The 26589-nt window shown below is 37.1% G+C and overlaps 1 protein-coding gene and 1 long non-coding RNA gene across 2 annotated transcripts in view; one reads left to right on the forward strand and one right to left on the reverse strand.

Moving 5' to 3' along the window:
* ELP4 (elongator acetyltransferase complex subunit 4) overlaps positions 1-26589 on the forward strand; it is a 227493-nt gene that overhangs the window by 124208 nt on the left and 76696 nt on the right. The gene's annotated exons all lie outside the window — the stretch shown is intronic.
* LOC141545722 (uncharacterized) lies at positions 983-16908 on the reverse strand. Its single transcript, XR_012483128.1, has 4 exons — positions 16824-16908; positions 3900-4589; positions 3128-3281; positions 983-1160 (listed from the first exon to the last, which is right to left on the reverse strand). It is a non-coding gene; the product is annotated as an uncharacterized LOC141545722 (long non-coding RNA).

The raw sequence follows: 26589 nt of genomic DNA on the forward strand, positions 1-26589 counted from the left end.
TCACTTAGTGCTTGTAATAATAACCGTATCTGTTTGGGACTTGGGAATCTTGGATCACATAGTAATTTGTTGTAATGGTAATTAGGCTCTTCTAATATAGGATGGGGGGAGAAAATAGCACTTCATAAATAAACTTTCTTTTTTTCTTTTTTTTTTTTTTTTTCCTTTTTCCTGAGGCTGGGGTTAAGTGACTTGCCCAGGGTCACACAGCTAGGAAGTGTTAAGTGTCTTAGACCAGATTTGAACTCGGGTTCTCCTGAATTCAAGGCTGGTGCTCTCTCCACTGCGCAACCTAGCTGCCCTCATTGATACACTTTTCAAGCAACATGTGAATTTGATTTTTTTTTTTTTCAAAATACTCAGTGATCTGTTCTTTTGATTAATAAGTATGATAATATGCCCTGAATGATTTTTGTATAGCATGATAATATTCTCTTATTTGGAGTGTTAAATGATGAACCCAAGTACAACTAAAATAGCTAAAATTGTCATGATTTGAAAATTGTTTCTGAAATAATGATTTGATTGCAGTTGACATACTTTAATCTCATTATCCATATTCACTAATAACCTCATATATGAGAGCAATTGCATGGAAATATGGGTTTAAATATACTAGATGTTTATTGTTTTTACAATACAGTTCTTTAACTTACTAGTGTATACTATTGGGATTTTTTTTGGGGGGGTAGTGGTTATTTAGATGATTTACATGATAAAATACCAGTATTTTAATGCCTTCCTTTTTTAAAATTGAGATTTCTCAAAGTCAGTCTAAACTCAGAAGAGCTGGAGTACAGTCATTTACTACTGACATTTACTACTTATATTCAACCTCTGAACCTCCAATTCCTTACTTATAAAGAGAAAGTAACAGTGCTTACATTAGCATAAACTCAGAGAAGCATGGAACTAAAAGAGGTCATCATTGGTTTCTCTATGTTGTAATGAGGAAAGAGCTTTCTAAACTGTACAGCATGACTTAAAAGTGAGACCATTTATCACTTCTCTCATCATATTTCCACAAAGTTCTGTTCCAGTGCCTGGTCTCTGGGAAATTCTATCAGCTCAGTGCCATGGCTGGCAAATTCTCTTAGGTGATCTTCTTTGGGGATGATATTTTACTAATTGCTTCAAGGCCCCACACATTGCTGAGACTCCTGAGTGATCCATGATCAGTCACCAAAAAAAAAAAAAAAAAAAAACCATTTTTAAATGGGGCTTTGTATCCACATAAGAAAACCCAAGGGTTTGGAGAGCTCCTGTTGTTCAAAGACTGTGATATACCATTGGATACATAGACACTACAGATGGACAGTGAGTTGGGCCCTGCTTTGAGCAGGAGAAAAGAAAAGCCAAATTACCTTTCAAAAATTGCTTTTTGCTTTTAAATCCCCCAGTAGTCTTCTAATAATGCTGAATGTTTACAAGTCATAGAATACCACAATCTCTGAAGAATTTGCTGGCATTTCCCTAAAAGTCAGTGGATAGAGGGAGAAAGGTTGAATGTAGGCTGTACTCTATAGTTCCATAAGAGGCATTTTCAAATTGAAACAAAAGGTTTGGCAATTGTCAATGTTGTAAAATTACCCATGCATATATCTGGTAAATAAAAACTATTAATTTTTTTTAAAAAGAGACATTTTCAGAGAGATGTATAATAGGAATAGGGGAATAGTTGAGTGACATGGCAAAAAGAAAACAGGACTGAAGAATGGCCATACAGTCCATTGGTGCCCCACAATATGACACAATGAAAAGAGATAGAAAGCCCTAAGACATTTAGTGGTCCCCCTGAGAACCGTTTGTGAATGGCACCGTGGAATCATCACTTTATTCTTAGATTATTAGAGGTTCTGTTTCATTCCCACAATTGAAGGCTTCTGCTGAATCACAGTATGTCACATATATTCAAAGACATATGTCTTTTCCATAATAAAACTTAAAAAAAAAAGTAGGAATCATAGCTACAAACCAAAGGTCAGGCCTTTCACATTCTTTCTGTTAAATGGCCTTTTGCTAGGGCATCATTTGTCCCTACCTGTACACACAAAGAAATTGATGCTCCTGAAGTCTTCTTTTAGTGCAGATGAACTGAAGGATAGGTGCTGTACAGAGCCATTTAACTTTCAACACTTTATTTAATAATGGTTTCACACCAGAGTATTCAAGACACATTCTTCACATACTAAGTGTAGAAAAAATTACCTCTGACTTGGTATGCTAAATTGCTTTCATGCTTTTGGCATTTTAATGGAAAAGCCTTAAAGTGTGACGCTACCAGTCATCACCACTTTTTCAGCTGACACATTTTCTTTAATAAAAAGAAGAAGCAGGAAAGTAGACATTATGTGTACATTTAGGAGGCTTTGCCAAAACAATTTGATCACATTAAAAAAAAAATCACATTTATACTCTCCTGTTTACATATGTTATGATTCTAAAGAGCAACCCAGCTTGATTCCTTCATATTCTTTTATCCTGAATAATTAAAGTATACTTTTTAAATGCAAATTGACATGGTATTCTCTGAATTGGTATATTGGAGAAGGGGATATGGGGTTTTTTTGTGTGTGTAAGTTGAAGAAACCCACAAAATAGGTCAAGAAATATATCTAACAAAATATACTTTCATACATTTTAATTCACTTTATTTATTTTAGTATTTAAAAGGAGGGAAATATGACTTATTTATATCAAACCAAGTATACTGCTTTCATTAATGTAGAATTCTATGACTCATTATGACAGAACGTTGGCACATGAAGTTGTAAAGGGTGCTAGGTATATTTTGTACATCTTATGGCTGTGGTATTGCTATGATAGTTACTGCAGCTAAACCTTGCATAATTCACATGTTTTATTATTTTTATTATCCCCTTTCCCCCCCAAAAATTCTAAAACAAAACTAGATATTTGTTCTTCTGGCTTCCTTGATGTATATATAAGTTGTTACAAATGCACACAGTTTTTAAAACTGGAAGAAAGGCTTCACTGTGCAATAAGAAAAGAAAAGGCTCCGAGAAGGCCAAAGGAAATCCTGAGTGAACCCCCCTCACATCATTGACACCATCTCATTTCATTAGCACCTCAAAAACCACACCCAACTTCCTTTACCTTGTCTTACCTACTTCTTCCTTCTTTCTTATCTTCCTCCTAAAGTTCTTTTTCTTCTGGAGTCCTCCTTTTCCTCCTAATTAAATGTCTTGCTTTGCTTTCAGATCAAGTCCTCTTTCCCATTCCATCTCTTTGGATTCTTCTCTTTGGTCCTTTTTGTTAATCTGGAGCAAACAACACATTTTTATTGAGCCCTGCTATGTAAAATCAAGGAACTATCCTTGGTGCTTAAAGTATAGGCACAAAACTAACATAGGCCCTACTCACAAAGAGCATAAATATTTTGGGGGTGAGGGAGAGTGGACAGTTCAGGTGAAGTCAGAAAACAAAGGAAAGAACTTACTCTGGCAGGCACTATGCTGTGTGCTGGATATATAGAGAGAAGCAAAAGTATTCCTTGCCCTCAAGTAGTTCACATTGTAATAAGGGGGAGCAACAGGTAAGTAAATAGACATACATCCACATGTGTGTGTGTGTGTGTGTGTGTGTGTGTGTGTGTGCACGTGCACGTGCACACTCTCTCAGAGAAGGTATGGAAGGCAATCTCAGAAAGGAAAATGTCAGCTTGGAAGGCCAGGGAAGGCCTCCTACACAAGGCGGACTTTGTGAAGGTCTAGAAGGAAGCCTGAGATGGTATAAGATTCCACGCACAGGAGGACGGCCAGTACAAAACATGGAATCAGGAGATGGAATGTCATATTTGAAGAACAGTGGAGATAAGTGTGGGGGGGAGGAGTCAGATATGAGGAGATTAGTAAGTTGGGAATAGTGAAGACAATTACCTGGGCTCTTGTCTTGGAAGCCTCCTCTGTCCCTTAGCTGCTCCTGCCCCTTGCCCTGGATATAAATTTGGATGTGAGAGCCAGTGGTCTTCATTTCCCCATGATGGCTGTAGCATCACTTGGGCATCAGTGCAGGCTTCATGATCTTCTTTGTCATGGTTATGTCTGCCATTGATAACTTTTATTTGTGGTGTAATCAATAAAACTGGTATTCAGCCTGCTTCCCGGCCTTTGATTCCCCAACTCCAGCTTAAGCTGGCAGATCAGGTGCGGGGCCCAACGGGAATGGCACAAAATCAGGAGTTTACTGCAGAAGCCTGGGCAAGTGGTCCAAGTCCGAGAACCAAGCCTGGCGGAGACTGTCACTGCTGCATTTGTGAGAGAGCGCTGCAAGGTAGATCACAACCATCCAGGAGAAAAGCCGCCCAAGTACTTTATGCTGTTCGTAAGATCGATGAGATTCATTTCCCTGTGAGCCTTCAGTGGAATGGGATTTCATTTCCTGTGTTGCTTTGAGGACCAGGCAGAATTCAGCTCTTTGACCTCACCTAAAAGCTGATTCTCCTCCTCCCTTGCCTTTTGAAAATCTCCTCTCTACATTCTCATATCAGTGATGTTTGGAACTCAGGTATACTCTCTCTGCATCAATGAATCAGGATTGAACAATTAAAAATGAAAAGAGAAGATACCCTTAAAAAAATGGAAATACATAAATAGCAGCTAGCATTTACTTAGTGTTCTAAAATCTACAAAGCACTTTGCAGAGCCTCACAAAACCTCTGGGAGATAGGTGCTAGTTATGCCTGTAATGTACTGCGAGCTATTGTGCAGGTATGTGCAATGACTGCTTTTTGTAATTGAATAAAAGTATTGTGATGGGAATTCATCTTCTCTAGATTTAGTGAAAGCATATTTGGGACAAAAATCCTGTAGCAGAGAGGATGAGTATTTCATTCTTGGAGACACTTTGGGATTCAGTAAACGTTAAGTGCTTACTATGTGCCCAGCCCTGGGGATACAAATAAAGACAAAAACAGTGGTCCTGGTCTCAGGGAGTTCCTATTTAATGAAGATTTCATCAGGTAAATTGTTATATAAATATAAGCTCTAGAGAGTGGAGAAAAAAGATAATCCCAGAAGGAAGGCAGTGAGGAGAACTAGGAAAGGCCTTCCACAGAGGAGGGGACTTCGAGCCTTGAAGGAAGCCAAGAGCAGCAGTGAGGAAAGCCTATCGAGGTGGCCAGGAGGCCATCATAGAGTCAGAAGAGGAGCTGAGCAGGACAGTCATTGTAGCCAAGTCATGCAGCACAGGAAGGAAACCAAAATGATGGGAGCTAGACAACAGACGCAACTGAGGAACATCTGGGCCCAGGAGCAATGGGGAGCCACTAGAGGAGTGAGTGTGGAAGTGGGGAAGTGGGAGGAAGAGACTCCCAGCAGAAAGGCCAGTCAGGGGATGAGGATGCCCCTGAGAAGTGACTGCGAATACAAAGGAGGGAAAGTGGACCGGAGACAGTGGGAAGACAACACAGGAGTTTTGGGACAGATTGGAAATGTTGGGCATGTGCAAAGCAGGAGACAGGGAGATTTTGAAGGAAATCTCTTGACTGTGAGGACTTTTGACCGTAATAGAAAAGGTTGGGAAGGGAGGGCAAAATAACAAATAGTTTTAGGACATGATAACTTTGAGATGTTGGACAGCCATTTTGAATGTGTAAAAGATAGCTCTTGATTTGAGGCTAAAATGGCAGAAAAGAAATTTAAGAATGGACTTGAGGGTCTGAGAATTATCTGAATAGAAATGACCATTGTCCCCATGGGAGCTCATGAAGTTACTAAGTGAGACAGAATATAGAGCTTTGGGGGACATCTTAGTAAAAGATGACATAGATAAAGTGCCAGCAAAGGAGACTTAAAAAGGAACAGACAGAGAAAAGAGACAATACAGGACAAAGCAATCAACAATGTCTAAGATTACAGAGAGGTCAAGAAGAATGAAGACTGAGAAAAGGCCATTTGAAATCACCATTAGGTTTTAGGTCTTATAATACAGATATTTGTCATCTATTAGTATATGAAGGATAAGGAATTTCTGGTTAATAATTCTTAAAATCTGGTCATATCTTTCAAGGTATTAGCACATGCTAAGTTTTTGCAGTTTACAGCTTATTTGTTGTATGGTTTTTACCATTTTCTTGCAAAATCTGTAAAGAAGAAACAAGATTATGACTCTTCATAGATGATATGAACCCTAGTTAACTAAAAAGCTAATTAAAACAATTAGTAATATCACAGTAATCAACACTGCACACAAAAAACCTTATCTAAACCATAAATTAGGAGGTAAAAGATTCTGTGGATAGAGCACTAGCCCTGGAATTGGGAAGATCTGAATTCAAATTCAGACTCAGATATTTAGCTGTGATAAAAGTCACATTACTTTTGTTTGTCTCAGTTTCCTCATCTGTAAAATGGAGAAAATAATAGTTTCTCTCTTCCAGGGTTATTATCAAGATTAAATGAGATAATTGTAAAGAACTCAGGACCTTGTCTGGCAATATTAGGCCCTATGTAAATGTTAGCTATTATTATTAGTTATACAAATCATCAGCATTTCTGTATGTTACCAACAAAATCCAGCAAAAATAGATGGGAATAGAAATTCTCTTTAAATTACTACTATATGAACACAATTACAATACAGTCTTAAGACAAATAAAGACATATCTAAACAAATTGGGAAATTTTAATGATTCAAAGTAGGTCAAGCAAATATAATAAAAAAGATAATACTATGTAAATTGATTTGCTTATTCAGTACCATAACAAAATTCATAAGGAGATCTAAAAAAGGTCAAACTTATCAAGAAAATTAATGGAAAAAAGTACAAAAGGGGCCCAATCCTGCCAGATATCAAACTATATTACATCATCAAAAACAATTTGGTATGATTATGAAATAGAAAGGTTCATCATTAGAACATAACAGACTCATAATATAAAAAAGCAAAGAAGCAAAGTAGTCTAGCTTTCAGTAAACCCAAATATTTCAATTACTGAGTCAAGAACTTAAAATTCAGCAAAAATTATTGGAAAAAGTAAAAAGCAGTCTGGCAAAAACTTGGATAGAGACCAATTTCTCATACTGTATATCAAGATAAGCTCCAGGTGGATATATGAATTAGACAGAGGGCAGCATCATAAATTAGAGGAGCAGGGAAATTACTTGTTGGATCTATGGATAAGGGAAGAGTGCATAACTAAACAAAGTAGAGAAGGTCACCCAAGATTAAGTATATACTTTTGATTAGACAAAATTAAAAAGGTTTTGCATGAACAAAATCAATGCAACTAAAATTAGAAGAGAGGTTTGTAAACTAGGGAAAATCTTTGCAGCTAGTTTCTCTGATAAAAATCTCTTTTCAAGATATTAAAATTCAAATTTATAAGAATGAGGCATTCTCTAATTAATTAATTAAATGGCTAAACATTTTTTAAAAATGGTTTTCATAAAGCCAAGCTAACAAGAATTATGTGAAAACATGCTCTAAATAACTAATAATTACAGACATGGAAGTTAAAGCAGTTCTGGGATTTTGCCTCACATCCATCAAATTGGCAAAGTTGACAAAAAAAGAAAATCATAAATGCTATGGAAGCCATACCCATGGGAAAACAAGTATATTAATGTGTAAGTATGTTAATGGAGCTGTGAACTGGTCTGAGCCTTTTTGGAAAATGATTTGGCATGATGCCAAAAGAAAAAAAAGTATATAAACTGTGTATACTTTTTTATCCCAAAAAATTCCATTCTTAAGTCTGTATCCTAAAGAGATCAAATATATTTAGTGACTAAAAAATATGTATAGCAGATCTTTTCATTGTGACAAAGAATTGAAAACTAAATTGGCTAAACAAGTTGTATGCATGTGATGGGTGAAATATGATTATTTTGTTAGAATGAATGGAATGGGTTCAGAAAAAACTTGAGAAGACTGGTATGAACTAATGCAAAATGAAGTGAACAGACACAGGGGAACAAATCATATAATAAAAACAATATTGTAAAGACCGTCAGCTTTGAGAGACTTAGAGACTTTGATCAATGCAAGGACCAACCACAGTTCTGGAAGATCTATGACACAATAGGCTGTCCACATTCTGGTAGAGAGCTGATGAACTCAAGAGTACAGATTGAGAAATGTAGGTATGTGTTTTGACCTGCCCATTATGGGAAAGTTTTGCTTGTGTATACACAATTTTAACAGGGAATTCTATTTTCCTTGTAAGAAGAGAAGGCAGATCTTCATTTGAAAAATAAAATTTAATTTATATAAAAGTAAAACAACAATGAATGTTCTGTGGAGGTGAAGAAAGGATTGTGCTGGAGAAAAGGATGTATGTGAACTTAGGTCAATAAGTAAAGAGCAGAAAAAAATGGTTGTTATTGCTTTCCCTCCTATTTCTCTTTTTTCCTTCAGTGTTCACCTGTGGTTTGGCTGGGAGATGGGCTGAAGAAGCAGAGCTTCTCATCTCCTTCCATTAACTGAATCCAAATGGTTGGAAACTTAGAAAGCCTAGCCCTACTGTTGCTTCATATTTAAAGACCCAAAGAGATAAAATTTAGAATTGAGGGACACAAGCTTATGAACATTATCAGGTTTAGAGCCATAAAAGACTTGCCTAATTCAACCTCATTTAGGTACTTTTTAAAAATGCAATTTTTTAGTTTCTCAACATGTTTTTGTGGTTTTGCATTTTTTCTGGTTTTCTCTGGTTTTTCTCTGGTTTTTAATTTTAGTTAAGTATCACAGTAAGATGGTCAGAGCTACCAAAGCAAATTAAAAAGGGTGAAAGACTCAAGAGTTTTGACTCCTGAATGCACAGAACAGAAAAATATTTAAGGTAGAAGCATTGTATTTAATGTCATGATTAAAATGAAAGAAGAAATTTAATAGCATTTATATTAAACATGAATTATATTAACAAATGATTTTTAAATCAGACCATCTGTTGAAGCTTGCTGATGCTCTAAGTTTAAAGCAAGAGGTTATTTATGTTTTCATGCAAATCAGGCTTTAGCCAAAATACTCTGGGAAAGAAAAAAAAAAAAACAGATGCCTATTAGAAATTCATTATTCCTATACTTTTAACCTTCTAAACATTACCATGCCTTCTTCTGTGCAATTAAAATTGACTGGTATTTATTTCAGTGACTGTTAAATTACCATATCACCTTTGCTGTATTTTTTCCTTAAAAATATTGGCCTTTGAACTTTTCAGCTCTGCTTTCTTAATAGACAGTATTACAATAGTAATATCATGTAATCTGGCAGAAGAACCAGACACTATAGATAGCAGAAATATATTGGAAGTAGATGAAAAAGAGACCAGTGATTGTATCACATTTCATTCACTATGAAGATTTCAGGTTGCAGTAGGACAAGGGGGTTGTTCCATACTTTTGTTATAATCTCATATTTTATTTTTGAACAATAATAATAGCTTTTCTGTATTTGCTTATTAAAACGATCATATTTTAAAATTTAATAACAATATACTTTTCTGGCACATAGTTGACACTTAATCCATTAAGATTCATTGAATGTAACAAGTAACATTGGTGCCAGAAGAGGTGCCAAAGAAGGTTTTTGGTCAATCTCTTCATTTGCATTTATTTTTAAAAACTGGGATTGTATACTAACTCCACAAGTTACTAGCTGTGTGACCTAAAGGGAGCCCCTTGGCTTCTCTCTCAGTTTCCCTTATTTCTAAAGGAATGATTAACTGTTGCGTGACGGTATTATATGGATCAAATGAAATTATACATTTGAAGCACTTTGGAACAACTTCAGCAACATTTTTAAATATAAAGTAACCGACATAAATCTTGAGCATTTCTGTGTATTACCAATAAAACTTAGTGATACATGTATGTAACTAGTATGGTCAAGTATTTGTGATTTCATTGGTATAAAAATTGCTTCCATCAAGAATTACTTAACATAATAGCTAAGTAGGTAGGTCTTACAAAAGTTTCCGGAGATTCAAGAGAATTCAAGAACTTTGTTCTGAGTCCCCCAGCTTTAAGAGGGAAAGTCTGGATTTTACTCTAAATCCAGAACTCTGTCCTCTCCATCCTCCCTGATGCCTTTAGAATGTCATCGAAATGTGAGATGTTACTGACCCATTCCTTGCCCTGTTTTGCCTCTCTTAGCTAAATGCTCTTTATTCCTAAAACGTGGTAGGGAATGGAGAGAGGTGGGCAGCTACATTTGACAATTCTGCTTTGATGCCTCTGCACGCTGCCGAGGAGGGACTCAGTCCGGGTGGTGGAAAGCAAGGCGGAAGGGTTCTTGTCCCTCACTGGCCAGCTGCAGATGGCATCCTTTCCAACCAAGAAAAGCCCTCTTGGAACAATCTCAGACTCATCTGTGAACAAATCTTAATTCTATTTTTATAGTTTTATAATTCTTAGATCTGCCCCCTCCTCTCTACTCACTTGGCAATCAGCCTCCTTCATGCCCTCGATCACCTCTCAAATAGAGCTATCATAATACCTTAAGGCATCTCCCCTTTCCAAATCAGTTGCCAAAGTGATATTCTGAAGTTTAGGTGTGATTGTAGCACTTTGCTCTCAGTGAACTCTTGCGGCTCCCTAGAATCAAATACAAACTCTTCTAGCCTGCCTTAAAGAATTATAACGTATAATTCTGTATAATTCACAGGCCAGCCAGACTGTCTCCTCCTCCATGAGGCATTCTTTCCCTTTTCCATGTCCTTGGTCTAGCAGTGTGTGCCCTCCTCCCTTCTGCTTCATCCTCAATATTCCTCAAGGCTCAGCCCCACGCCATTTTCTCCTACTTTAGGCTTTTCCTAATCTCCCTCAGCTTGAAAATGTTATGTATCTTCTCTAAACTTCTATGTTTACTTTCTATCTCTGTCATTTCCCTTTATGGAATGCAAGCTTCTTGAAGGCAGGGATTTTTTTTTCCATGTTTGTCTCTGTATACCCAGAGCTTCATACACTGCCTGGCACATGGTAGACCTGAGCTTCAAAAGGCCAAGATCTTCCCCTGCAGCCAGGGCCATCCCCAGTGCTTCTGTTCTCTTCGAGAATGAAGGACAGCCAGCCACCTCTGGCACTTAATGCTGATTGATTAATTTTCTCAGACTACTCTATATAGTTTAATAAACGGTCCTTTTTATTAGTCCGTCAGCGCCAATATCTTGCCTGCACATGGGTACTGAGCTGGGTCCTGAATTCAATAGGGGTAAGAGAGTGTGTCATCCCTACAATGAAGCTGAAGTAGAATCCTTCTTAACATTACTATTCTTTGGATGTCATTTGTGTCCCAACCGTGTAACACTATCACTTGCAAGTGATCATGATCAGGGGTCAGTAGAAGGCAGTGGAGAGACACAGGATGGCATGGATTGGCCACATGCGCACGCCTGAAGCATTATAAGGATCGTTCAGCAGCTGAGATTGCCCGGACTTGCGGCCAGCTCTGTCTGCTCTACCAGGCTTCCTCTCCTTCCACATAGCCTAAGGTTTCATGAGCTGTTTGGGCCCGATGTTAGCTACACTGGCACAGTGGAGGGGAGAAAAGACCCTGAGAAGGCATCCATATTAGGGTGATCCTCTGTGAGGGATTGATGCAGTAGCATGGACAAGATGAGATAGCAAGGGGAGAAAAGGAGTGCCTGTCAGAATAGATCACTTCGCACCAAAATAATAAAGTCACGCTACTGATCCATATTGAGTTTACAGGACTCCTGTCTCTTTTTCAAAGCCAATAAACCAGGTGTTTCCTATTTTATACTTGTGAAATTCAATTTTAAACTCAAATTAAGACTATCTTTATCCCTTTTAGATGAAGAGAACTCACCTCAAATTAACCCCCAAACAACAATAATCTGGTTTCTCTAATACATCGTCATTGAGCAACTCCTTCTATTCTCTAAGGCTACAAGTTGCAGAGTAAGTGTCTCTGTGGCCTGGTAGTTTCTTCACCAGTTCCTTACACCAATGAAATCACTTCTAGTCTCCCCCCAAAAGTGTCCATACCATTGGAGTTGTTCTCCCCCAGTCAGATCTCTCATATTTTGATAGACTTTATAATGGATGGTCACAAGTGACCATGATGGTGAGAGAACCAGAAACCATGTGTGTGCTGATCATTTGGAGCAATTGACTTTGTTTAGCCCTGAGAAGAGAAGACTTAAGAAGATATGGTCTCCCTCTCTCTCCTCAAATATCAGATTTGCTGTCCTATGGAAAGGAGATTGTGAATTGAATTGAATTAAGTTGAATTGAATTGTATAATGTCATCTACCCAGGCCCCTAACCCAATAGCCATGTTTTCTGATTTCTAGAATACTACATTTATGGAGGGCTTGTTCACTTGTAATCATGTTTTAGTTATTATTATCAGCTCTCTATTTCTCTCTAAAAGCCAGCTGCCAGTTGTCAAGGAAATGGTTTTGTACAACCTTTAATTCTTTCAAATTCTTTAAAGAGTGCCATTTATTGAGACCTTAACTCAACACTTCACTTGGATCCAAAAGCCTTAAGGATTAGACACAATCCAGCCCAGTGAGTAAAATTTCAAGTGGCTTAGTTAAACAAGCTCATACAAAGGATTTCAATAATGCCTGTTTATATATGCCTTCGTTTTAGTTTGTGTTATTAGAATATCTGTTTGGAATTATGTATGTGATAAATTTCAATACATGACTGAAAATGAATTTCCCAATACAGACATTATATTACTGAGCCTGCTAATTCTTTAAAGAAATTAAGAAAAAAATAATGAAGCCATGTTACACAGGTACTTAATATTTTTAATCTGTGTTAGTACTATGGTAATTAATGCTTATTTTATGCAAACTAGACTATATCTCTAACTGGACACATTACTGTCAAGAAAATATTACTTGTCTTAATTATCAGTAATGAAGCAGGGATAAGCTGCTCACTTAGATATAATATATCTAATGACCTTTTCAGCTAGAGGTTGTGATGAAAGGTATCAGTTTCACAAATTATGCTTCATTCAGCTTCTGGCCTTTGTATAGATTAATGTTTTGAGGATGAGTTTTAAAGTCAGGCATAAATTGTGTTTAGTGCTTAAAATTGATTTAGTGTCTTTCTTTTAGTACATCATTTTCTCTTTTATATAAATGAATCTTTGCTCTAGTTTTATCTTCAAGCTTTAAAGGGAGAAAAAAAAAAAAAAACAGCCGTGGTAAAAATCTAGGATTCTCTCACAACTGCTACATTTTTAATACTACTTGATAGAAGTGATAATGACTTTTAATATTTTTTAAACTATGAAAATGTACTTAGTGATTGAAATATCCCTATTATCATTGAATATAATTTAATAAACCTATTTATGTACCACAGAATTTAGCGAGATCAATATATTATTGTTTCTTCTAAATAGGTTTTTTTTGACATGTCATAAAACCTATCTACTTTTGCTAGATGCTGTCTTTAATCATACTTGCCTGGTGAAGCCTGTAGTAGTATTTCATTCAAAATAGAAACAGATGTCATTTCTGTTGGTCTCTAACATGGGCACCTGTACGGTGGAACAGAATGTGAGATGCCAGCTTCTCTATTAGGACCTGAAGGAGCAGCTAAATGACAGACGCTAGGTCACATAGGTCTGGCTTGGTTTAGTACCTTAGGGGGAAATGCCACCCTCTGTGATAGTCCAAGCATAAAGCAGAGAATTTCATGAATTTCATCCAGTAAACTGGGGTTGAAAGAAAAAAAGATAATGTACCATTAGTCATTATGTGGTCCAAACAGTATTGCTCTGACCTAACATTTAAAACACTATAATTTATAGTCAGAGGATTCTTCTTCCTTTTTTGCCTTTTATCCAACCACTGTCATTAATGACTATAACAAGAACGGGCTGAGCATTTAGACTTAGACTTAGGAATGTCTTTCTGCCACACTTTTTGGTGCTTAGTAGTCATGCAGCAATCAATCAACAGGTATTTTTTTGAGTCTCTGCTACATACCAGGCACAGCACTATAAACACTGGAGACGTAGGAACCCAAAAAAAAAAGGAAAGAAAGAAAAGAAAAGAAATAATCTTTATAAAAGTTTACATTTTTTCATGGAAGACAACAAGAGCACACCTAGTTGTAGACAAAATAATCAAGTGGACATGACGGAAAGTATTAAAGGATAACAATCTTCCTGTCCCTTTCCCCTTTTCTGTTCCTGAACCTAGGGTTATCAAAATCAAAACTTTATGTTGTTCTATTTTTCAACGAGTCTTTAATGAACTTGATGTAGACACAGGAGACAGACAGCTTCTTTTAAAGGAGCTATTAAGGCATTATTTTGTTCAACCAAGTCAAATCCTTTTTCTTAGTCAACAAACAATAACCAATTAACAATAAATCATTAAAGCATGGGATCTTGTATTGTCTACTTCTTTCAGTTCATTATGGGAAGGTAAAGGTGTGATATGTTTTTAAAATTAATTTATTTTGACACATTGCTTTATGAATCATATTGGGAGAGAAAAATCATAACAAAAGGGAAAAACCAAGGGAGAGGGGGGAAAAAAACAACAGTAAAAAGAAGTGACCATAGCTTGTGTTTATTTACCTTCAGTTTTCATAGTTCTTTTGCTGGATGCAGATGGCATTTTCTGTCCAAAGTCTATTAGGACTGCTTTGGATCACTGAACCACTGAGAAGAACCAAGTCTTTCATAGTTGATGATCACACATTCTAGCTGTTACTTTGTACTATGTATGCCTATTTCTGCTTGTTTCACTCGGCATCAGTTCGTGGAAATTTTTCCAGACCTTTATAAAATCAGCTTTTTCATCATTGTTTATAGAATAATAATATTCCATTACCTTAATGTACCATAATTTGTTCAACCATTCCCCAGTTGATGGACATCCACTTTTTCCCCAATTCTTTGCTTCCACAAAAAGAGCTGCTACAAACATTTTTGCACATGTAGGTCCTTTTCCCTCTTTTTAAGATTTCCTTGGGATACAGACCCAGTAAAGCATTGCTGGGTCAAAGGGTATGCAATGTTTTATAGCCCTTTGGGCATAGTGATCTGATCCATTTTTAATAATACTTGTGAAACCTTGCTTCTTCCCTAATAATATCTTCACTGAGGATTCATATATAGATAGATCACTGTTGAAGATTTTTGCATATCTGTGAGAGTAAACATAGTTCAATAATTCGGTCACCTTTTGTCAAAATTTACACTACAAGATTTTCTTCCTTGCCCTTTTGCATCTTCCACCCCTTTAGTTGGTCTCTCAACTATCACCTGTATATCACCTGTAACATGGATCTCCTTTATATGTAATTGGTCCACTCTGCTTTTGCCATCTTTGTTCTCTTTAATGTCATTTCTATTTCCTCTATAAGCCCATGTGTGACTGTGATGTTAAAGATCAGATGCAGGTCCATCTTTAATGGAGAAAACAATTCTTAATGGTTCTTGCAGATATTTTCTATTTTTCTTTTGTTTTCACTCCTCTTCCTATTTTCATCCTTGAGTGCCCTTTGGATTATTTTGCTATTTTAATAGCTTCTCAAACTTTCTTTAAGCTGGCTTTTCTCTACATTATGAAAAAGTATTCATAATTATCTTTTATCTGTCATAAGGTTCTAGAAAGAAGGCTAAATATTAACTTTATTTTGTTATAGGCAACCATCTCTTTCTATTAGCAAGTAAATCAAATATTTGCTAAGATGTTTTCTGGACATTTTTGTTCTCTTTGTTTTACCATTAATTTTTAGCAAATTTTTGAATTAAATTTATTTGTAGTAGTTGTTGATATCATTTCTCTCCATTTTTCTTTTTTATCTCCAAAAACTCATTTAAATAAATGTTAAGCTATTTTAATTGTGTGTCATATCTTTTTCTTATTCTTTCTTATTGTTTCTGATTAATCTGATCTTAGCTCTGATGACTCAATACTCTTTTCTATGTGAAGACAACAGGCCCAGGATTAACTCCCACATTAACACCAGATCTTTTCCTGTCAAAATATAATCCATTTTGTTCTTTTTTGGTGCTTTGCCATGTTAAAGACATATTATTTATTTTGCATGATTTCTGGGTAATTTTACAAGTCTTTGACTTCAATCCTTCTTCCTGAACTAGGTTTTCATATGTATGTATGTGTGCATGTGTGTTTGCACATACCTGATATATCCCCATCCTTACTTTTCCCCACCTTTGCAATGAAGTCATCAAGTGTCAGAATAAAATATTCAACAAAGTCTTCATAGAATTTCTCTGCTACTTCATCTTCAGCTCTTCATATTGATACACAATTATTTTCATAGTCATCTTTTTGTAAGTAATCATCATTAGTAAGGAGATATGTGATGGCCAAATATCCCATGAGATAAAGTCCTTTCTTGTACCTGGGCATATAAACCACTCTGCCAGCTTTTTGTTTTGTTTTACTTCTTCAAAGAGTATCTAGTATCTATTCCTTCATTGGCTATAACTTCCTTCTTTTGATTTCACCTACAGCAAGAATGTCAAGATTGACAGACAAGTGTCCCTGTGATTGGAGGAGCTGATTCAGCTCCTCCAACCACAGGGACACTTGTCTGTCACTGCAAGAATATCAGATTTTAAATCTAATGGTCAAATTGAAAGTTTTAATTGTCTATAAAAATTGTAATTCTTTGTACTTTTTACCTTCATTTCCTACTATTCTGCCCTTGTTACTGTAGAAGTAGATTAGGAGGGATGCACAGAATTAAGGGCTATTTTTTCCATTTTCTTTGTTTCTCAAATTGCCAATGTCTTCCCAACCCTTTTGTGCGCACACATGATCATATAACCCACAAAATTATCACCAGGTGTCCAGTCTACTTGTTCTATGCCTCTTCATAATTACCTAGGTTGGCCTTCAAAAAACACATCCATCCATCCTATTACTTGGGCAGCATTTAAATCCACCTCAGCGCCTTGCTAGGGTTTACAGCCTGGGCTTTGAACACTCAGGGTTCCTTTCATGGCATTGAAGTAGAACTTTATGAGGAATCCTCTTTGTGCAAGGGAACTCTCAGATTGATGAGTGCACAGGTGGATTCCTTAGAGAATTGCCAATATTCTAGACACTCCAACTCGCCATTGGAAACGAGCTGACTATAATGTATCAGCAGCAGCTTTATTAAACAGATACAGAAATGAAAACAAATGTGACTCTCAAGTCCACATGATCCTCAAATGATTTTTCAATTCTTAGTCAATCAAGTTGAATTGTTCATTCTGGTCTGCCATGTTCTTTAAGGCCAGTACACTTATCCAAGCCAGTCTCTCTAGCTAATGGCTCATAGATGACAGCCTTAACTGACCCAAAAAATTTCTTTGGCACTCATGTTGCTATTGTTTTCTCTAGAATATAAATTTCCTTCAAAATAAGATAACATGTCAATACTCTATATGTATAATGTTATCGATGCCTTTTGTTTTTGTCACATTTATTTCTCATTACATTGTTCCTCCTTCCCCTACCCAGAAAGCCATTTCTGTAACAGATTTAAAAGAAGGGGGGAGAGTGACACCTTGGCTATGTATGACAGTATATATAATAGTGCTCACCCAAAGTCTCTTCTACAGTGAAGGGAGGGAAATTCTTCTGACTTCTCTCTTGGCCCAGGCTTCATCATAATAGTCAATGACCAGTTGACATTTTTCTGTTCTTTCTGTTTGTAATATGAGAAGTGCTTACTTTACTCTGTATTGTTGCCTGGGAAGCTTTTTTTCTCTTTCTCTGGGTTCTTTCCCACTCTGGCCTTTTCCCTTATCTAGAGGGTGTCTCTTTTGGGGGGGGGAAGTGGCAAACTTCCTCTTTCTTGGCTCCTCTCCTTCGGGAAAATATCCATCCATCTGTGAGCCCCACCCTTGGCAGCATCTAGCATCTTCTGCCTCCCACACTCTCCTTTGTCTCCTCTACCTGGAGAAGCCCTTTTGTAGCATAGCCCACATGTCACCTCTTGTGCAAGACCTTTTCTGATCCTTCACATCAGTATTTTAGATTATTTCATAGATTTAGAGCTAGAGGCAAATGTAGAATTCATCTACTCAAACCTTCTTTGTAAAAATGAAAAAATGGAAGAGATGAAGTAACTTTGTTAAAGTCAAATACCTAAAAAATGGCAGAGCTCCACTTCAGCTGGGGGCTTGGGGCTGTTAACGGAGCCCTCTCTTCCACTGTGCCCCTGTGGTATCCTCGCCCCCATGGGCTAAAAGCTCATTGGGGGCAAGTTTCTCCCACACTTGGCACAGAGTCATGGGCTTTATTGTTGAATTGAATTGAGTTGAATTCATGTCCTAATAAGATGAGAAAACCCTCATCTAAGAGGGCAGTTTATTAAATAAGCTTAATGTTATGGACTCTTAATTTTCCAAATAGACAACTGGTAGTCTTTTTTTTTTTTTTTTTTTTTTTTTAACAACTCTGTTTAAGAGAGTAATTTTAGAGGCAGCTAGGTGGTGCAATGGATAGAGCACCAGCCCTGAAGTCAGGAAGACCTGAGTTCAAATATGACCTTGGACACTTAACACTGGCTGTGTGACTCTGGGCAACTTGCTTAACTCCAGTTGAGAAAGAGAGAGAGAGAGAGAGAGAGAGAGAGAGAGAGAGAGAGAGAGAGAGAGAGAGAGAGAGAGAGAGAGAGAGAGAGAGAGAGTGTGTTACAGTTACCCTTTATGCTGTTCATTTTTATTTCTTTGTTTCCATATACAAGCAAAATGACAGTATAAACTCTTAGCTTCTGAGCCTAAGATGGCTGCCTTTCTTTGTAGAAGATGCTTGAAACCTCAAACAATACAATTCTCAATGTGGTTCCCCACAAAAAAACACAGACTGAACTTTCCAAAATATCTCCGTTTTTTCTGACATGAATTACCAATTTAGATATGCTATAACTTATTACGGTCTCAACATCCTTCCTACAATTAATTCTGATTCATTGGGTTTGGTGGGTTTTTTGGTTTTGTTTTGTTTTTTGTGATTTTCATTTTCAATCAGGAATCAATAGAGAGGGCACAAGTGCAGGAAAACTGATATTAAAATGGTCTTTGAACTTTAAAAGTTGAGGATGACTGCCAAGTCACCTCAAACCAAGATTTCATTGACCTTCATTAGTATACTTCTACTCAGAATTTTTAAAATTCTTTTAAAACATTTTTATTTAAAGATAAATGCATATGGCCAGAGGAGCAATTTCCCAAACTGGTCACATTTTTAAGCAAAATATGTCCTGGCATTTGAACAGCTGTTATATCAAAATCAGATTTGAATACTATTGTTTAACCTTCCCAGCTGTAGCGGGGGTGGTTTGTTACCCTGATTTGGTACAAAATATGCATAGTATATTTCAATTTGAAAGTTTAAACACATATTTGTGAGTGTTAGACCGATAAATTCTGGTCATATGATACTATTTTAGGTAAACATTATCTTTCTGTGAGTTGTTTTATTGTTCTTAACTATATTAGATGTTCGAGCAGATTTTAACTAATGCAAAGTCCTGTAAAACTAATTTCCTTCAATGTAAAGGCTTTTTGGTTTCTTTGCTAGTAGCAAACAATGAAATATTTTTAGGAAGAGTCATGTGTGTATATGTATATGTATGTATCTGTGTATATACATACATATATGTACAAATATGTGTGTGCATGTATTATTGTAAATAAGGAGTGCAACCTAGGAAAAACCCCTCTCTCCTCCATTTCAATCTGTTTGGTTCTCTTATCCTACAAAAGATCAGCCTGTGGTGTGAAGGCTCCACATGGTTTAAAAAGATGCTTTGATTTTGAAAGATGAAGGATGAAAGGGCATGTGACCTACGGCAATACAGTCCCTTCAGGTGTAGATATAACAAACGTGGAATTGTTCAATAAATCTTAAAAGCTGGGAGCCTCTTCTTCTCCCCAAGCTGGAAAGAGGTAAAGGGAGGCCAGCAGAGGCAGAAAGGAAAGCTCCAAGTGCTTGTGGCCACAAAGGGTGGGGAAGGCAGAGCATCGGGTTGTAGAGGGACCCCCAGAGTCAGGTGAAAAGACTGGCCCTTCTTCCCACACGCTTCTGGGGCAGCGGAGGGAGTCCCCTTCGTCCCATTGTTTGGGCTTAGCCGCCTAGCGCAGGGCTCGCATCCCGCGTGCTCATGGAGCTGCCTTTCTCCCTCCTGTAGCTACAGATGTCTCTCCTCCAAGCCAGCTGTCTCTGCCCTTGCCCCCGTTGCTCCTGTGGCTCCTGAGCTCCTGAAGGTCTCTGCCACCTCCAGGTAACAGGCTCCTGCTCCTCTCCTTCATATCGGAATTTGGCCTACTGGGAAACCATGCGAAGTTTAAATGTCACCCTTAAAAATATTAACAAAAGCATGTGGTATTCCAGACAACACATTAAAATGCTCTTCCTTTTCCAACATAGGGCTCAATGTAAGTTTCTAGTTTCTATAGAGAATAGCCAAAGATTGAATATAAGCTAGTAGTTATTGCAAAATGAACTACTAACAAACTGAAGAAACCTGGCTCTCTCGCTTTTTTTCTCCAATCCCTTCCAGTGCTGGTGGGCTCCCTCCCCAGCTGCCTTTTATTTAATAATCTATTTTTGCATTTATTCTGCAGCAGAAAGGTGGGGAAGTGGCTTGAGCACTGGGTCTGGATTTGGGAAGATCCAAGTTCCAATAGGGCCTCAGAAACTTGCTGGCTCTGTGACCCTGGGCAAGCACAACTTCATTTTGCCACAGTTTCCTCATCTGTAAAACAGAAGTAGTTAGCAGGGTTCTCACAAAGGTTAAATGAGGTAATATTTGTAAAGCACTTAGCACAATGCCTGGCATACCGTAAGCGCGAATTACTATTTTTTCCAGTTGTCTTCCCAGTAGAATATAATCTTCAGTAGAAATGGTTTCATTCTTTGTACTTGTATTCCCAGTGCCTGGAACATAGTAGGCATTAAGTAATTATTTTTCAATTATTGATTGATTCTCAGAACTAATTAGTTCTTTTGGAGCAGGGCTTCTTAAACTTTTTCCACTTGCATCCCCGTTTCCCCTGAGGAATTTTTATGTGACGCCAGGCATAGAAGGACATAAAATAAGAAATACAAATCAAACATATGCTGCAATAAATCATAATTTTTCAATCCTCACCTTCAATTATGAGACCTCATATGGGGTCTCTAACCATACTTTTAAGAAGCTGAGTTTTAGAGTACCTCCATCTGGATTTTGTCATAAGTAAATGAAATTGTTTTTATGTGTATGTTTGAATGCCTTAAATGTCATATTAAGTGACTGGTATCATTATTTCATGTGTTTTCATTTAATTTTGACAATAGACATTCTAAGACCTAATACTCTGGATTTATATGATTCTAATTAACTAAATGGTAATCTTTGAGAACAGAAGAACGAATTCTATCATAATGATAGAAAAAGAAAACTTATTGTTTTCTGTTATTGATATTAGTAAGTATTTGATATTTAGCCTTAATATACCGTAGCCTGATCAATTTTAAAAGGAAACAACATGCTTTAGATTGTTGGAACTATAGAATACTTTAGCTGAAAGGGAACAAAGAAATCTTCTATCAAACCTTGTTATTTGACAGATGGGGAAACTGTGACCAACATATAAAGTGACAACTCTAATGTGATGACTTGGCCAAAGTCAGACAGGTTTTCGGGGGTTGAGCGTCTGCTTGACCACATTGGTTGCATCTATTGATAGATCAATCAAGACTGTGCCCACCATATGGATTAAGAAATCCTTGCAAAGATGACTTTTATGGAAATACCTTCTCAATGGGGGTCAAGGGTGGGGAGGAAGAGAGAGCACCTGGAATCATAGTTAAAAACAAATGTTAAACATTGTTTTGCAGGTAACTGGGGGTAGATAAAAATATTAAAGGGGAAAAAAAAAAAAAGAAATCCCTGCAAATTAAAGGGATTAGCAGGAATTAAGAAGAGAGAGAGGGGGGGAGGGAATAAGAAGAAGAAGGGAGGGAGAGAGAGGGAGAAAGGACAGAGGAAGAAGGAGGAGGAGGAAGAACAACAAGAATAAGAAGGAGGAAGGAAAAGAAGGGAAGAGGAGGAAAAGGAAAGAGGGAGGGAGAGAAGAGGAAAGGAGGAGGAAAGGGAGAGACTGAGACATTGAGGTACACCTTCGGAGGCTACATTTACAACACTAAGTCAGGTCCCCAAAGGAGTAACTAATACTGCTGTTTTCTATTACTACTAGTTGTGGAGTAGGAGAGGGCAGGCAGATATCATCTGAATCTGTCCTCCTAAAATTATAGTTTACAAATCCCAACCCGTGAGTTTAATTTTAATACCAGATCATAGCTCAAAGCTAAGCGCTTACTCGCATCATGTCCCTAAAATCTGGGCTGTATTCTCCCACAACTCTACAGAGTATCCACAAGAAGAGTGGGCATCGACTTCAGAGACCTTGATAACAAGGCAGAAAATGTGATCAGGCTGAGCCATCCCTCTCATGTCTTGTGTGCCTGGGCTGGGTACCACATTTTGTGAAAAGACACTCAGATTTCAGAGAAGGGCAGGTGAGGGCTGGAGAGCCTCCATGGCCATCTAGTCCACCCCTTTTTGAAAGGCATCCCCGACAGAAGGGCCCCTGACCTCTGCTTGGAGACCTCCCAGGTCCCGTCTCCCCCTGAGACGACTGCAGTTCTTGGAGCTCTCGGCAGCTTTTCCTGTCATCAAGCCTACGTTTTTTCTCGATAACTTGGATCCATTGCTCCTGGTTTTGTCCTCTGGGACTAAAGACATAAAGCTTACTCTTTCGTCCACATGACAGTCTTTCAAATCCTTTAAGACAGCGTCCTAGCCTGCTGAGTCTTCCCTTCTCCAGGCAAAACATCCCCAGTCTTTGGATCTGTCCTCAGGTGACAGAGACACAAGGCTCCTCATGATCCGGGTCATGTTTTTCTGGATGCTATAGAACACAGAGATCCCTCTGTGGTCTGACTTCAGGGAGGGGACCCTGGCACAGTCAGGTGCCCAAGAGTACAGTGGTTTCTTGGCTGCCCACCACAAAGCTGACTCTTGTTGGGTCTTCAGTCGTTTTTTAGACTGTCACCCGGGCTGGGAGTGAAGGGCTGCTCTGGATCCCACTCCTGCTTTAGCAGGGGAGCATTAACCTGCTGTGTCCTGACCTGGGCTGCTTCTCCCCTCCCTCCTCTCCTGGCAGGCCCCAGATCTTGTGTAGAAAAACTGTTATTTCACCCTGTTACTGCCTTCCTGTACTTAGGAAGTGGATTTTCTGAACCCAATGTAAGATTTTCCATGACTTTATCGAATTTCATCCTATTAAATTCCTCCCAATACTCCAACCTTTCAAAATCTTTTCACATCCTGTCATTGATTTCATGCTTTTCAGTCAACTGCAAATTTGATAAGCTTGCCATCTATGCCTTCATGTTACTCAATGATTTAAAAAAAAAAAAAAGTACTAGAAAGTATATGAGATAATCAATCAAAGGGAAATGGGGACATTTAACCTGAAGAAGAGAATACTTAGGGGCAAAATAATAGCTGTCATGAAATCAAGAGATGACACAAAGAGGAGGCTTCATGGACTCAGAAGGTAGAGCTAGGCTAAGAACTGGAATTAAAGTTAGATGCCCATCATTTAGAAGATGCTCAAACTTACCACAGTACATGAATGTAATGGAATATTAATGTTCAATAAAAAATGAAGAAGAGACCAAAGCATAGAAAGATGACACAAAGTGAAATGAGGAGCCCAAAAACAATATAGATGACTGCTTTCTAAAGGGAAAGAATTTCAAAATGATTAAAAGTAGATGTAATGAAATCATAAGGAACACACATGGCCCCAGTTAAAAAAAAAATAGCTACCTTAAAATATATTGTTTTTACTAGGAACAGGGAAGGATGCTGAGAAAAATGTGTCAGTATCAAAAACAAAAAATAGCAATAAAAATGTATTCTTTTAATATAGAAGACAAAGCTGGGAGCAGAGAATGAGCCACAAACAAGTTATAATTGCATGTTGTAAATCTTCTTCACCATTAGAACTGTTCACAAGTAGAATGGATTGCCCTCTGTCTTCATAACTTGCAATCTTAAAGGAGTTGGCCAGTTGACCTCTGTGACCATAGATATTTATCCACTTAACCTCTATGGTCTTAATTTCCCTCTCTACAAAAATGAGAGTATTGGAGTTGCTAAGTGTCTACGGGATATTTACCAAGTTCTCTTTCAACTCAAAAAAAAAAAAATCTGATGTTAAATATAACATTTTAAATAAAATTTTAATAAAAACTCCCTTACTTACAATTGCCTTCAAAATACAACTTGGTATTTCAGAGAAGGCAGCTCAGCAATTCATTCCAAAAGTATGATATCATTAGAGAGTCGTTTAGTATTCTGAGAAGTTAATGACCACGATCACACGCCTCATTCTGTGTATCTCAAATTTATTATTGTTCAGTTGTGTCCAACTCCATGATCCCATTTGGGATTTCCTTGGCAGAGATATTAGAGTGCTTTGCCATTTCTTCTACAACTTATTTTACAGATAAGGAAACTAAGGCAAACAGGATTAAGTGACTTGCCCAGGGTCACCCAGTAAGGGTCTAAGGATGTATTCAAACTTGGAAAAACGAATGTTCCTGACTCTGGACTTGCTACCCATGTATGGTAGAAGGATTTAAACAAAGGTCTTACTGTATCTGGTCCTCTAGCATACCATGTCTGTTCTCCCTATTTTTAAATGGAGAATTAACCAACACTTTGAATGTGTGCTAAGTTACATAGCAAGATTGTTGAGTGACACAGTCACCAGACTGGATAGAAGACATCTTAATCTGTTTCCTCACACAGATGTCGATGTAGGCAGTTTTCACTTAAATCCAGGGAAGACAATTCCATAAGTTCTCTTGATAAAGTGATCTAGGGTTTAACATAGTAGTTGTTTAAAAGTAATCTAAACAAAATAATTCCATCTAATAAAAAGTAATAATAGTACTGAGAATTGGTACAATTTCTTTCCTTTTGGGTATTATACCCAGCTCTACCGATTTCTGTACAGAAATTCTAGGAATAGTGTGAGAAACCAAGATGCCAGAAACAGAAGCACTAGAAAATAATGAGAATGTTAAGAAAGAAAATTAAGTACATCTGGTACACTGCATATATATCCAAAAGTAAAATCCAAAAACTATTTAGCACTCTATGGCACACTAAGCATTCAAATTCAAGCCATTGGTATATTTCTGAAATCTGAGATGACCAATATCGTAAAGTTTGATTATATTTTTATGGCCTGTGCCATCTGTGCATTTGCTCTACTCACAATAGTCATATAATATTCAAAAAGTAATGCCTAGTTCACAATGAGTCCTCTTAACAGAAATCATCAAGACGAATTACCCTAGAAGATTTGGAATCTTGTCATAATTTGCAGCTTAAATCTATTTGAAAATATAAATATTCAATATAAAAAGCTCATTTGAGTCTGTTTAAGATAAATCTCAGCATTTATGAAATAGACATTTTATGCATATTGTTTAATTAACAGTTGCAGCTTAAAGCCTATGTTTCTGTGTATAAAAATCTGGATCATAGAAGTGCTTCTTTTGAAGTCAGTTCATAAACTCCCGTGTATCCCTTTTATCTTATTGATTCAACTGCCTAGATTATTGATTGAGATACAGGCAGGCAAGAACTACCCTTTGAACAAGCTCTGACTTGCTGCTTTAGGAAACATTTCTTCTGTTGCTATAGTATCATATTTTGAGGACCCCAAATAATATTAGACTGCTTCAAAGTTCACTCATAATTTCAGGTCTTATTTCCTTTGCAAAGTTAAGAAAATTATAATCAGTGTGTCTAACATTTTAACTAGTTAGAACCCAGGAATGTGCATCATTATTTTGGAGTATTTACATTTTCACTATAAAACTATTTCCCCTCTTACAAGTTAAATATTCAGTATTGTGTATTTATGAAATTATCCTTAAATACATTAATACAAATTCTGTGTCAGTGCATTCAGCACCCTACTGCAAATGCTAGTTAATCTAGGCCTTTATTTTACTAGATATAATCTTTTGAAAATAAGATTTTATTCACAGTATGCATTAAACTACCTCTTTGTAAGTGGGAGGAAGTCACTGGATTTGCTATGTGATTGTATTACTTTACTTATTTTTCTAAGCATCTTTATTTTGTTATTTATTCTTCTGCAAATATGTCTACTAATGACCATCTTCATTTTAGGATTATCAGGTAAGGATTTAATCTACAGTATAAAATGTATTTTTTGAAGAATTTCAACTAGTTATACATGTCAAACTCACTTCTTTTCCTATCCTTGACATCCTTTTGCAGTAATCTAGGAAATATTCCATTTTGTCAAACTAATCCATACCATATAATACGAAGTATTTATTAAACATCTACTATATAATACACCAGGCACCATGCTAAGCGCTAGGGATACAAATGAGAAAGATTTGATCAGAACTTGCCCTCAAGGACTTTACAGTCTAATGAAGGTAAATAGCACACAAAAGGAGAGTGAAAAGTGAGGATGGGGAGAGGTCATCTGAGTCATCACAAGGGAGCTAGCTCCTTATGTAGAGAAGGGACTCTAGGGGGCTCATA

Source organism: Sminthopsis crassicaudata, chromosome 6 (assembly GCF_048593235.1).
Source record: "Sminthopsis crassicaudata isolate SCR6 chromosome 6, ASM4859323v1, whole genome shotgun sequence".
NCBI lineage: Eukaryota > Metazoa > Chordata > Mammalia > Dasyuromorphia > Dasyuridae > Sminthopsis > Sminthopsis crassicaudata.